This window comes from Cavia porcellus, unplaced genomic scaffold, assembly GCF_034190915.1.
Source record: "Cavia porcellus strain 051 isolate PalLab524CR breed Dunkin Hartley unplaced genomic scaffold, mCavPor4.1 scaffold_21, whole genome shotgun sequence".
In the NCBI taxonomy this organism is placed as follows: Eukaryota; Metazoa; Chordata; class Mammalia; order Rodentia; family Caviidae; genus Cavia; species Cavia porcellus.
Window position 1 is genome coordinate 15,717,074 of NW_026947504.1, and position 15,532 is coordinate 15,732,605.

Consider the following 15,532-nt stretch of genomic DNA (forward strand, 5'->3'; position numbering starts at 1 on the left):
AGAGAAAACATAAAATACATGAAGCAGATTCAAAGAGATTACCAGGAAACTAAAAACTCTATTGAAAGCTGGCATAACAGTTTGAAAGAAACTAAGGATAGATTATCTGAACTGGAGGACAGATTTGTAAGGTGGGAGCATGAAATGAAAAACTTCTTAAAAATAACAAGAAAACAAACAGCAACAATAAATACAAAGGCTTGAAGATGATAAAAAGATCGATAACTTAAGAATTAAGAATGTAAAAGAAGAAGTAGGGATGCAAACAAAGGAACTACAAAGGCTATTCACAGAAATAATCCAGGAGAATTCCCCTAATTTAGCAAAAGGTAAAGATTCTCAGATGTATGAGGCATACAGGACCCCAGCTACCTACAACCCAAACAGAACAACACCCAGGCATATAATAATCAAAATTCCAGATCACTTACAAGGTAACACCCATCAGAATTACAGCAGACTTCTCGGCACAAACCATCAATTCATGAAGAGCATGGGGAGAAATAATTCAAGCTTTGAAAGATAATAACCTCCAGCCAAGATTGATATATCCTGCACAACTGTCCCTAGAAATTGATGGAAAAACAAGGTGCTTCTAGGATAAAGAGGAACTAGGAGAATTTGCAACCACCAACTCAACTCTACAGAGAATACTGCAGGACATTCTAAAAAAAGAAAAAAATACCAAGATTCCAGAAACAGTAGCAGAGAGGCCACAATAAATGGAGCAGAAAGCAAAATGAAGAAGACAAACTGACAACTAATGACAGAAAAAGAGCTCAACAGAAATGAGGCAGAGAAGGTTGGATTGTAGGAACAGCTATTTTGGAGAAAACAAGACATCATAATAGCTAGTGCTGATTTAATATCATCTTGTTTTGAAGTCTCATCAAGCTTTTGTTCTTCTGTCTCCATTGGTCTTATCATGTTGTATCTTATTGGATTTTATTATCTGTGATAATATAAACAAAACCTTTTATACACAAGGAGATTATACAGAAACCATTGTTCATTTTCTGTTAGTTGGTTCTAAATACCCTGTAATACTGTCATTCTCTTGAATAGTTTTACATTGTCTTGATATGTTTGATGCTACAGTATATGAAGTTATACTCAAAGATTTCAAGGAAAGAGACACTATGGTAACTACTTTTATGTCAGGATATCTGGTGGTGAAACACTATTTTGCTTAAATGGTTATGTTTTGACCTGTGCTTGTTTTTGTATTCTCTTTTATCTCAATCTCCTTTTTTTATTATTTACTTTTATATTTATCTTTTTAATTAAGGGAAAATTTTTAAATATAGCAGGATATATTATAGTAACCCATTTTGATTTCCTATTCACTTGATTTGAAATCCTGTATTGCTCTCACCATCTTGCTTTGACTGATTTTCCTCTATTCTGTTTTGCTTGATAGTACCAAGTTCGAGAGTATAGGCAACAACTGTGAAGACAATAAGATTCATTATGACGCCCATTCTGGTTTGACTATTATCTTGTTTTGAAGTCTTGTAATGTCTCCAATGTTTTGGTTTTATTGGTTTTGTTCTTTACTGTTTTGTTCAGTTTTATTATAACTGATGATATAGGCAATTCTTTTTAAGATAGCAAGAGGCATTATGGTAACCACTGTTGATCACCTTGTATTTTGTTTTTACAGTATGTATTATGTCCATCCTTTTGATTTGACTGACTCTGTTGTTATATCACATTTGGTTTTATTCTCTTCAAAAAAAGTAATAAGAACTGTGGGAGTAATAAAGCCCAAAATGTGTAATTGTCATTGTACAAAAGAGAGGAAAAGGAAGTCCTCTAAAGGATATAACTGCATGTATATTTAAGTGTATTAGATAACCATATTACTGAGTTTTGTTGGATCATTGAATACAAATGTTTGCAATCTCACTGTTTGAATGTCTACTTTATATGCTTTAATTTTGTAACTTGAATAACTATTTCTAAGATGGCAATATGTAATCTATTAACTAGTGATTTCCTACTGTTTATTTTTTCTGAAATTGTGTATAACTTGTACCCTTTTCTGTTTTTTTTTTCTTTTTCTCCTTAAATAAAATATTTAAAAAATCTTACTTTTAATTTTTTGAGGAGCCTCCTTATAGTTTTCCACAGCAATTGTACCATTTTTCATTATCACCCACTGTGTATAAGAGTTCTGATTGTTCTACAATTTTAACAGCAGTTGTTCTTTGTTTTTAAAATAAGATCCATTTTAAACAGCTGTAGAGTGATATCGCATTGTGGTTTTGCTTTGTATAACCTGATGATTATTGGTTATTCTTAGCATTCTCAGTGAAGATCAGCTAACTACATACATAAGAGTTTATTTCTGGATTCGATTTTTTTCCATTGATCTGAATCTCTACCCTTGCACCAGTCTGAGCCTGTTTTGATTACTAGAGCTTTGTAATATTCTTGAATCTGGAAAGATGATATTTCCAGGTTTGTTCTTACACAAAATTATTTTGGCTGGTTGGATTATTTTGTGGTTCCACAACAAATCGCAAGGTTGTTGTTCTTTATTTGTTTTAAAAAAGTACCTGTGACATTTTAATATTGACTGCATTGAATCTGTGAATTGCTTTGGACAGAATGAACATTTTAGTAACATTACTCCTTCCAGTCCATGCACATGGAGAATTTTTCCAGAAAAATACACAAAAGCATACAGTTTTATCTGTTTCAGTTTTTTGTCCATTTTTATAATTTTTGGTGTACAAATAGCCTTTTACCCCATTTGGTTAAATTTATTCCTAAGTATTTTATGCTTTTTCATACTACTTTAAGTCAAATTGGCTTCTTAATTTGTTTTTTGGATCATTGGGTTTTGTTATTTTTGGAGGTTTTTTATGTATTTATTTATTTATTTTTTTTTTGAGACAAGATCTCTTTATGCAGTTCTGGATGGCCTGGAGCTCATTTTTGTAACCTACGCTGGTCTTGAACTCATAACAATCCTCCTGCCTCAGTCTCCTGAGTGTTAGGATTATAGGTGTTCACTGTTAACGGATAATTCATTATTGATTCATAGAAACATAACTTATTTTTTAATGTTAGTTTTGTGTTCTTCAAGTTTACCTTGTATCCTGAAATAATTTATTAGTTCTCGCTATTCTGGAGGGAGTTCATCAGGATATAATACATGTCACGTCATCCCACAGCCCTTTTAAAATGAGGTAGGTAAAGAGTCTCTATTAGTAGCTCATGCTGACTAGGCTCTCAGTAGTAATTTACTGTATGAATAAATGAGGCAGAAGTTTCCATTTTCCCCTTTTTATGGATGAAGCAACTAGACTGAGAGATAATATGCATACAGTCATTGTTACAGGGTCTGGCAGATATTGAGCAACCATAAAAAAATCAGTCACCCTTCATCAACATGGTTTTCTACTGAAAAGAGGAAACTCCAAAATCTCCAGTAACAAATCACTTGGGCCAAGCACAAGACATGGTGATTATAAGCAATCTAAGGAGGCGTTCCTTGAACACCTTCTGTGTCATTGTAATCTGTTGTTGGTACCCCAGTTATGATTGATACGGGAGTTCTAGTTCTAGATCTAACACTGTTAGAATTGAGAAGCCTGTTTAGCCTCTCATACGATCATAAAGTGTAACCCTTTTAACATTTGGATTTGATTTTTGGTTTCCAGTTATTCAGCTTCATTTACAAAATTTTACCATTTTTTTTTAAAGCTCTTGCGCTCATCTTACTCAACTCTCAAGTGTGACACGTAATATTCGAAAGTGCTCTAAAATCTTGTAACAGATTTGAGATGTAAACCTTTCATGGCTATTAAACTAACATCTACAAATTTTTTCAAATGTCAACTCATAAGTGACATACTTAGGGTCAGTAAAATGTGGTAGTCAGAGAAACTTTGGACTTGATCTGGTATGAAAAGCTTGTTTCACTGATTAAAAAAAAAAACAAAACATAGGCATGCAACGAGGAAATGATTTGTTTGAAGTCATGAGGTAGTGGCCAAGCCAGGACTAGGGGGACATCAGTTCATTCAACCCAGTGCCATGCCCTTCCATTGATTCCACTCTCTTAAGAATATGGGTCATTCCTCGAAACTCTGCCAGTGACTAACTTCTTTCACGTTTTATGTGTGCAAGTCTACACATAAAATCCAAATGAGTAATTGCAAAGTGAAAACAGTTCATCACAGTTTACAGGTACCTCTGAGCAATTAGAGATTCTACGATGACTCAAGAGCCAGGCTACTCTAAACAAGTGTCACAGACAATGGTAACCAACTTCTCAGCAGCCATTTTTGCACAGCACTACTTGAATTTTCTTTGGGAGCAACAGTGTCTTAGCTCAATCAAGTTACTCTCTTATTTTTCCTCTCTTGCTATCAGAGGTGACAAGATAATAGTTTTTGCCAGTGGCTACATAAGCTTCAGTCAGTGATTTACAGTGATGTAGGGAGGACATTTTCTCTACTGAGTGAAAGGATCAATAATTGCTGTCTCTTGTCCTTTCCTCCCTGTGTTCTTCAATTTGGTATCTACAGCAACAGCAGCCATCTTGGAGCCATCCACAAGGAACAACAAAATGACAAACTAGATGAAGCAAAGACGCTTGGGACTGATGTTTACACCAAACCTGAGCTATTCATATTTCTTATTTGGGACAAAAATAAAAACCCCAGTAATTATGCTAAAGTGCTTAAAGTCGCTGCCTGAGGCAGACCAGGCAGTGAGTTTTGGCTAGCTGCCTCACACTGAGAAAGATAACTAATTTCTCTGAGTGTCAGTTTTATCAACTTACAGGATTGATTTATAGAAGAAATAAATTCATTTATATATAGTAAATATAAAAAATGCTTATAATGGCACCAGAAACAAAGAAATACTTCAGTATATTGGATTTTGATTGAATTCAGGACTCTGCCTCTGAAATTATTTTGAACTCATCACATGGATCCAATATGGCATTTAAAGGATGGATATAGAATATATGTAATTGATCAGGAAACAAGATGACTTACATTAGCAAACTTACATCTGGATTGGTCATGAAAGGCACAAATTACCAAAACCTGGTTAGTGAATAGTCAGCAGATTGCCTTAGTATCCTAAAAAGCTAAAAGCTAGAAAGATTATCCAATGTGCATTCAACAAATATTTATTGAATACCTAATATATGTTCAAAACCATGCTAGTCATTGTAGACCCATGAGTATATAAGTGAGCTAAGATTGCCCTGGGGATTGCTCTGTGCTCAGGGGCACAGTGTCTTCCTGGGAAATACAGATTCTGAGTTCAATTCCCAGTAAGAAAGAAAGAAAAGAATTAAGATCCCTGTTGCCTGTTCTTATGGTGTTTTGGATGACACTATCAGCTCTGGAATTCTAGGCTTCCAAGGTGTCTTTGATGAGTATTTGTTAGCTACATTATTAAATAAATGAACACAAACAGATGAATGCATAGATGTGTGAATCCTGAAGCATACTTAGTTTCCTAGGACATTGGATGCAGAAGGCTTCTTTGAACAAAACTATTCAACCCTTTTATATAAAATAGGAGGACGGTGAAGGTGTACATTTGTCTTAAGATCCAGGTGACTGGATTCAGTGTGCATGGCACAGAAGCTTGGGGTGAAATCTCCTGTAGGCTACCTCTCTTCTAAAAGTCTACATGAACGTCAACTGACTATGATGTGCTCATATTTCACCTCTAACTATTTGCTGCTTTTCACCTGCTGAAGACTCCTTGATGGCTGCCTGGAATTTAATACCAAAATTTGCTTTTTTGGCGGGCTGGTGGTAAAGAATTGTGCACAGTGCCCCTTGGCATACCAGTGTTTCTGAAGCATTGCCATGTGAATACCTTTGGGTGAGATGGGCACTCTCCACCTTCCCTGTAGTTTTGTACTACTCCTATTATATTGCCTCTGACTGCTGCAGATACATTTCACCTTCCTGGCACCTGGATGTCACCTCTGCATCAGGGTTTCAGTGTAATGGCACTAACTGTTACTAGTAGATGCGCTTAACCGTGAATGAGTAATCCAGAGCTAATTTTGTAGGACAGAGGAGATATCATGACGATCCCTGTGTTTACATACAACATCAGAGGTAGAAGAAATGATTTGAAATAGTCTATCATTTCATTGAAAGAGATGAAAGAGAGGCTCAGGAAAGGCCAGTGATGTGTTCAAGGTCACACAACAAACTAGTGGCAGACCTACATTTGGAATTTAGACTTAGCTTTCCAATTAGAGTGGCCTGGTGCAGGGTAGGGATGCTTTGAGGTACTGGGGTGTAGGAGGAAGCTGGGATGGCGGGTGGCAGCATCTCAGAACTCAAGATGCTGCCTGAGCTGAGCCCGGTTTCCTCAGGCATTTCCTTGCAGCAGACTCTGAAAGGTGGGATGCTTGCTTTTTCTGCACAGGGATACATTTGTGCCTTCATCCTCCTCCTCTAATTTGTGTCTGAATCTTTTCTGTCACTTTATATAACTAATTATTTTTTACACTTGCCAGGCAGGTTGTGTGGGGCTCCAAATTATAGGAGAAAATGATGTTTTTTACAGTCTAAAGACTGTATGGGACAGTATGGGACTGAATGGGACAGTATGGGACAGAAGAAAACGCAGACTACAGAACTGACTTTTTTTGCCAACACCCCATATCTCCCACCTGGGTTCCTGGGGAAGTCTGGTCCAGAAGTGACAGACAGCAACTCAGACCCAGCACCCCGCAGCCAAAGGCACCCAGTTCTTCATCTCGCCTGCCCCACTTCCCCCAGCCCAGCTCCACACCTCCCTCATAGCCATGTCTACCTTAGCAAGAGAGTGGTTATCCTCAGATTTTCTTCTCCTTTACCATTCTAATTAGACTTAGGGACCATGAAAGTAATTTGAACCACATAAGGAAGCAGCAGCATCAAGTGGAAAAATGCAAAGGTCAGGACTCACTAGACCTGAATGCTGCCATTCCCCCGAACCATCGCTCAGACCTGGGACTGTAGGACCAAGGGACTTTTTCTTTTAGTATTTTTCTCTGGTCTGTTTTCTGGAATATTTAACATTAGTGATAAAGCTTTTCTTAAAATTTTTCAAAGAAATTTTAATTATGAAACATTTCAAACGTTCCCAAAATTACAGAAAATAATACATTGAGCAAAGAAAAGTGAACAATGATAGTCAGGCTCCAGCAATGTTTACTGAGGAAAAGCTCAGTTATAGAAGTTAGACTCTAATAAGGGCTCCAACTTGGGGTTGGAGGGAAACCTAGGTATGGAAAAGCCTGGATTCCTTCACCTCCCATCTCTGCACTTCTGTATAAGTCGGTGTATAGTATCCAAAGGCATGCTTTAGCCCTTTTGCTAAGTTATGGAAATAACAAGCTGGCTTTCACCTTTCTGTGTGTTTCGTGTACCATTAGCTTATGTGAATAATGACATCCAGCTGATGGCATTCTTTTGAAAGTTCCTTTTTATTCAATGTCATCCTTTTGAGATTTTGCATAACATTCGTATAGACAGAGTTAATTAATCTTAACTAGTACTTCACTATATAAATAAATCACAGTCTATTTATCCTTTCTCCTATGAATGACAGGTAATTTGTTTCCACTGTCTTGCTCTTACTTGCAAGATACTATAAACACGCTTGTGGGCAACATCAAGAAATTGTTCTAGTTTTGGTAAATCGAGGCAGCTCGAGACTATACTCATAAGTGAGTATAAATCAGATCAGACTCACATTTGTAAAGATCGTGTTATCCTTAGTGTAAAAATAAATAATAAACTGAAACAGTCATAATATCCAAAATACACGATATTGTAAGAATGAAGGGGAAAGAAAGTGCTCAAAAGAACAACTTGTAGTACACACATATAACTCTATGTTTAAGTGTACAAGATAGTTAACTATACTAATTCTCTGTTAGTTCATCAAACAGAATAGTTTGTGCTGTCATTATTTGATTGTCTGTTTATTTAGAAGTTTAGATTTTGTAACGAACAATTACTTCTAATATAACAATATGTAATATATTAAGTAGTGTTGATTTCTTACTGTTATTGTTTGAAATTCTGTATTTCTACCCTTTCTTCTGGGTTTGCAAGACAGGCACTTATGCCACTGAGCTAAATCCCCAGCCTCCTGTTTTGCTTTTCAAAAATAAAAAAAAAAATTTAAAAGGAAATTATTCTCGGGCAGAAATCTACGAGGAGAGTTGCTAAGCTGTTAGAGATGTGTTCCTCATTCTACTGTTCTCTGGAACAGATACATCAAAATTTTGCAAAGTACTTGGTGAAAATTTTGCTTAAGTGCTCATCAAAATAGTTATATCATTTAACTCTATCATGAATAAGAGTTTTGAGTTTTCTTGCATCTTGATAACATTTGAAATGTTTATTAGTATTTGCAATATGATGTGTATTGAATGGTGTACATGGTTTGCCTATTTTCTGGTGAAATCACAGAGGTTTTTTCAATTTTTGTTTGATATTCATTCATTTATTATGCATTTATTTATTGTGAAACTTTTTCATTTCATTTATTTCTACCTCTAAGTGATCTTTTATTCTCATTTTCTTGTAGGGATATATTTTTATCTTATTGTTTTGCAGAGACTCTTTATATCCCATATATATTTTATTCACAAAGAATTCCTCCAGTTCAGTTTGTATGTTGCACTCTGTTTTTTGTATATTTTGTCATAGAAGATTTTATTTTTTTATCAGCTTTGTGGAAGTATAATTTATGCCTAAAAATGATATCTTATGGTGTAAAACGTGTTTTGATGTATGTATATGATGTGAAATGATTAACTAATTAAAATATCTGTCACCTCACACACACATGGGTGGAGGTATTTAAGATCTACTTCCTTAGCAGTTTTTAGGTGTGTAATGTGTTACCACTAGCTGTCCTTACTATACTGCTCATCCAACCTAACTGACACAGTCCTTGACTAGCATCCCCCATTCACCATCACTGTCCAATCCTTGGAAGCCACCATTTCAATGCTTTTAAACACATTTGAATGCTTTTAACTTTCAGGAACTTTAAATTTAATGTGTTCAAACAGCAACCTTTGTTATCAGGTTACAATTCTTTTTTTTTTTTAAGAACAAATTTTATTCTAAAAATAGATCTCAGTAACAATGAGATACCAAAAGCTGGTTGTTCCAACAGAGAAACACAATGTAAGAGGAGTTTGCTTTACTTTTTTTCTGAAAATACAGAATTACTACTGTAATATACTGCCAATTCACTTTTTTTTAAATTTAGATTATTCCTTTTAGGGATTATCCAAGGATATTTAAAAATCAGAGTGGCTTCTGCATGACATTTAGACATACATCTGGATTGTTTTTATCTTCAAATAAATATCTTCTCAAGGAATACAAAGAAAATTGGGCACATGCAGGGGAAATATCATGGTCATCGGTTGTAACTCTTAACGTTACATCAAAGATGAATCTAAAATGCTGCTTTCTAATCTAAAATGTTATTTCTCTCCACCCAAAATTTTAGTTATACCTTGTTTTCTGTAGAGTATAAGTATTAATATTATTTTATTTTTATAGAACAGCAGAAAAATACATGCTTAGGATTATTCACATGTTCATCAAGCTCTTTATTAATATTGTCTTTTGCACTGTATTTCTATTTCTGGTTCAATTTCCTTCTTCCTTAATTCTCCCCTTAATATTTAAGTAAGAGACATTTTAAATGCTCTAGGATTATTTGTAAATGTCTTTATTTCACTATGCCAATATTTCAATCAATATTGAAATATTTTGACTGGCTATACATATCTAAATTAATAATCATTCAGTTTTTGGAAGATAATGGTTCTGCATAGTCCAATGTCTGTTGGAAGGCTGGTGTTGCTCTGCTGATAAGACAGTTCTTCCCTCTGAGAACATTTTTCATCTATGCCTTTGCTGTGATACAGTTTCAGTGATATATTCATACAAGGATGTGCTTTTATGCATGCTTGTTAGGAGTCATTATTATTCCTATACATTAGTTTCAATTCTCTTACCAATTCAAAAGAATGTCTGCTATCACTTTTGTGCATATTTCTTCTCATCTGTTCAGTGTTTTGTGTATGTCTCATCTAAATGTATTTTAGTTTTTCTCTGTCTTCCATGTCTCTTAAGCTTTCAGATGTTTTTCATCTCTGTGCTACAATTTAGCTAATTTCCTGCCTTTGTCTTTCAACTCACTAATGCTTTCCTCTGTTGTCATCTGTCTTAGTCTTTCTAATGAGGATTCTTAATTTCAATTAATGTATTTTTTCTTAAACATTTTGGTTGGTTATGTGGGGAACATCCATTACCACAGTGTCAGTGTCACATGATTATTGCCTTATGGTCTCAATTCCTTCTTTTAACTTTAATTAAAAATTATTTTGTAGCCTTTTTCAAATCATTGAACTATATTCTTATTGTTGATGTTCTATTAATTTGAGAGCTGCTGATTCCCGCTGAAAATGCGGCTTTGCCCTTCACATCATGCTTAATTTGTGTTGTGAGCTGGTTTTGATGACACTTCATGAGAATTCTTGACAACTTGAGTTCATCCTGTGTCCATCCAAAGAGTTTTGAATATTCTCCACACAGGAGACTAATTTCATAATATTTTTTTATCTTGTACTTTTCCAGACCATGGGAGTAATGCAAATTTTAATCCCACAATTAAATTATAAAATAAAGTCTTTCACCGTTCATTCTCAGAAACACTCATCTTTCTGGTTTTCCACCAGCCAGAGAAATGAACATGGTATTGTCTTACTGTCTCATTTCCTCGTGACCTTATGAAAACACTGAGTCCTGTGGCCTGAACCTCTCTAACTTTTCTTCCCCCAGAACTGATTTACTTCCTCTGTCCTAAATGTTTCTTAGTTCTTCAATTTCATATCTGAAATAAACCTTCTAGTTACTACTGCTTTGCCCTCCTCTTGGTTATCTAACTTATGTAACATTCAAATCTAGTTGTCATATTTTGCTGAAAAAAATCTATACTAGCTCTCTGCTTAGTTCAGAATAAAGCTCAAAATTCTAGGATAAAATTCATGATCATTTATAATCTGATTTCTCTACCCCCCCCCAATCGCCCATCTCTGTGTCTCTGTCTCTGTCCCTGTCTTTTATTTCTTACAATTCTTAATGTTTCCAAATGACCAACACCTCAACCCATGCTAACTATTCAATCTTTTGAACTTCCCAGAATGTTTTTAAAAGCTTCTTTATTTGAGGTTTCACATTTTTCTTGGTGGTAAAAAATGTTATTCTTTATTATGTTCAGTAGTGAGAATATATTAAACAGTAGCCTGCAACAATATTCTATTTTTAATTTCTTGTGGAATTTCTTTTTTTTATACTTAAGTCACAGTATGACATATATTGCTAGCAATAATGCACTTTATGTCTTTTAAACACTGTCAATGGAAAATAAAATAATAAAACTTTGAGGCAGATAAATAAATAAGAGCTTAAAGGAGAACTAATTTCCTAGGTAAATGCTTAGAAAATAATGATTAGGGTACAGCAAGTCTTTTTCAGTTTTTCAGACTATAATTCTGTGACCTGAGAGTATAAGAGTGTGTTTGTGTGTGTCTGTGTTTGTGTAACTATCTAGTATGATAGATGCAATGGGAAGAGAACCCTAGGGCTAAAGTGGACCTTAAACATAATGTAGCTCAGTAGTTTCTCAAATCTCTTACTAGCCAGGAAGCTATTTTTTCAAACAAAAATTTTGAAATCCAGCATGTGTGAGAAAATCGCAACACCACCACAACCACTGGGCACAGAGGCCACAGCTCGTGCCCCAGACTCTGGGGTGGGTACCAGGGCTAACGCCACCTTTACTATACCCAAAGTCAGGTCCTCTCCAGCCCTCCAAAACCAGAAGGGTTTCCCAAGCCATCAGCACCACCACATTTCTTCCTTATGCGAGCCTCCCTAATTTGGTTTCAAGTTACAGTGCCAAAGACATAGGACACATTCTTCCTACAGGGAACAAATCATATCCCAAGTACAGAAAGGATATTCACAGATTTCACAATGCAATGGCATAACATTTATAACAGAAAATTTCTTCATATATTTTTGTTGCTTTAATTTATACTGACATCATACTATTGACCTGACAAGACTGATACATTGACTATTATATATGAACCATATTGTCATTGATTCTAAAAGTAATGAATAACTCAATTTGTCCTTTCCTATTTCTTTATGTGATATATGAGGTAATTTTCAGATTTTCAATTACTGCTTCCTAATCCACCCTCCAGCATTCTCATAAAATGCATTTAAAAATCTTTTCCAATTTAAATGGTATAAATTTAAAAAATGATAAAACACATTTATAGGCATGACAATCCATAAAACGTGGGTTGCATGGGTAGAGTAATGACACAGTTATTTACTCCCATGACTAATCATCATTGCAACATGATGTTTTTATCTCCCCAAGTCAGTTAAAAATACAGTACAGAAGATGGGTTGCTTCAGACACCAGTCGGCAGCCCACAGACTTCCGATCAAAGTCTGTGGCTGTAAATCAACAACAGCATATGGCGTTTGTGTTTCTTTTACAACCTGGACCTGCAGCTGAGGATGGAATCATTAAGCGAATGCTAACGTCCAGCTTCATTCGAAGAATGTACAGATTGAGAGAAAGCACAGCACAGTTTGACGTGCGCTTATACGTGCTGCAAGGATGAGCTGGTAATTCTTTGCTCCTAGTCTACACTGTGTCCTGGAAACTCTCCTCTCTTTTGTCTTTAAGTGAAATGAAACAAATATTACTAAATTACTCAGAAGCAATCATGACTCATATTCTCAATGCAAAGCTAAAGTTTGGTCACTTTCAAACTCTTGATACCTGTACGTTGTTCAAAATCCACAGTTCCTACCCAGATATTCAAAGCCCTCTATTAGTCAATCTGGTGTAACTTTTCCAATTATTAGTCTTTCATTTTTCATATAGCAAGCCCAGAGTTTCTCAACTTTGGCATTAGTGACATTTGGGCAAGATTTTTATTATTTTTATTTTTGTTATGAAGAGCTAACCCAGACAATGTAGTATGTTTGATATCTCTGGTATTAACAAATAGATGCCAGTAGTGTCTCCATCCCTGTCATTGTTACAACCAAAAATGTCTCCAGACATTTACAAATACTCCCTTGAAGTGGTGGTGATGGTGGTGGTGAGGATGGTGTTGCAAACAGATGGGAGCTAGGTTTCCCCAGATGAGAACCACTGCTCCATTCCAACTGAACTACTCACTCTTCTAAGAACCTTGATTTTTCCTACCTCTATGTCCATAGTTTACTCACACAGCAAATATTCAACAGGTATTCACGGGTGCTAGAAATTCACTAATGAAAAAGATAGATATAGTCCCTGATTCCTGGAACAAATAGTTTTATGTAGAAAATCAGACAAAGTATAATAGGCCAAGAATGAACAGAGTTGAATAAACAAGCCTTGAAGAGGAGGGATTAAAATGTCCTGAGGCCAGATGTTCCACTTACCTGAACAGAAAATTTCTATTCAGTATGTACAAATTCTATTGCACGTATCGATTTCACTCATTCTATGAGCTGTAGCTCAGTTACTGCCTTGGTCAGCCTTCTCCAAAAGGCTCATATCCAGCTACCCTCTGAGGTCTGAACCCCACAGCGCTGAACATGCAGAGTAGATACGCCAGGTGCCCTGGGCCTGCTTTATGCTGGTTAATATTTACTATTTCTTTTCCAGAGTTTATTTGATTATATCAATCTTTTAAGTGAGAAATCCATGTCATAATAGTTTCTGATTAATCCCCAAGCTTGAATTTATGTAAAAAAAAGAAAAAAACAAAATGCACATACACAGTATGACTCAATCAAATTCTTCTCCAAAAGGCAGTGAAAATAATTTAAAAGGTAACAGCCAATCATATATTACACTATCTTAAAACTGAGCTAAAAAATAGCATCCTGTCACTCTTAGAATAAGAAAAATGCCATTAGTTTAGTGACCACAAGCTCCTAATTCTTGTCTCAAGTATTATTTAACCAAATCTTTTGCATTGTGCCTTTAAATGGTCACTTTTCAAGGTAGTCTTACCTGACTCTTCAGCCCACATATGAAACCTATGAAACATATGAAATAAATTTCCTTTCTTGAAGTTAAATAACTTACATTGAGTAGCTCATTCAATCTAAATCATATTCTTATCCCTGTGATTGATTTTGGTTCATCATCTGTACTACAACATTAGCTAAAAAAGGACAATAGTGTCTGACATGTAAAATAGGTTATACAGAGGATTTCATTAAGTTAGCGAATGAAGATACATCATATCTATAAAATTCTCACTGTATTTATTTATTCTAGAAAGGTGGAGTGAAGAAAAGAGTCAAATATTGAATTTGAAAAAGCCTTAAAATTGCTGAACTATATCAAATTACACATTCAAGAAAAAAATATCAAGTCAGTCAAGATCATTACTAGGTATAAATACATCTATTCAAAAAGTTAAAATAAAAACTGCTTACAACTCAAAGACAATAGGAAATTTTAAAAGCAACCTTGGAGAACAGGGAGATTCCTTCAAAGGGGCAGTAAGACTTACACCTGACTTCTCCACAGTTAGTATGAAATTCAAAAGACAGTGGAATGAAATTTGCACCATGCTGAAATAAAACCATCAACATAGAAATTTTATATTTATCAAAAAATGCCCTTTAATCTTCAGTTGAGTTGTACCAAAATAAACTTTCTAAACACACTAAACTTTAAGTGTTACATAGATTATACATGTCTACAATATTATGGTTAGTGTTTTAATTTAGTGAATGGAAACAAAATAAGTAAGTTTTAAATGAAGTAATTCTAGCGATGCTGTAATGTTCTAAATTTTGCTTGACCTTTAAAAAAACATTTTAGAAGATGAGGGAAGAGGATCACAAGTTCAAGCCACGCCTGGAAAATTTAGTAACTTGATGAGCCCCTCATTCAAAACACGGCTAAATATATAGCTTAGTACAAAGGCCCTGTTATAGCCTGTACCTAGATGGCCTCTCAAAGCCTCATGCAGTTGCAAGTGAGGCTTTACAGAGGAGGTTATTCCTAAGGTGTGTGATACTGGGACTCATTGTGTAATGCTGAGACTAAAGGTAATGCTGGAATTAAGGATGTGTGATAACTAAATTAGCCCACTGATTGGTTTGGCATAATTATGGGTGTGGAAAATGGGAAGGTGCACCTTAAGTGTTGGTGGCACCACCTAAAGGGTAGATATTCTGGAAGGAACATAAGGAGGAGGCAGGCTATTTCTACTTCCTCACAACTTAGTATCTTAGGTGCCTTCCCACTGCCAGGAACTGTTTCTCCTCTGCAATGCCCTTCTGCCATACTACCCTAACTTAGAGCCAGCCAACAATGAACTGAAACCTCTACAAACTGGAAATAAACCTTTCCTCCTTTAACTTTGGATTTTGAGTATTTTGTCTGAGCAACAAGAAAAGTTACTATAGCAGGC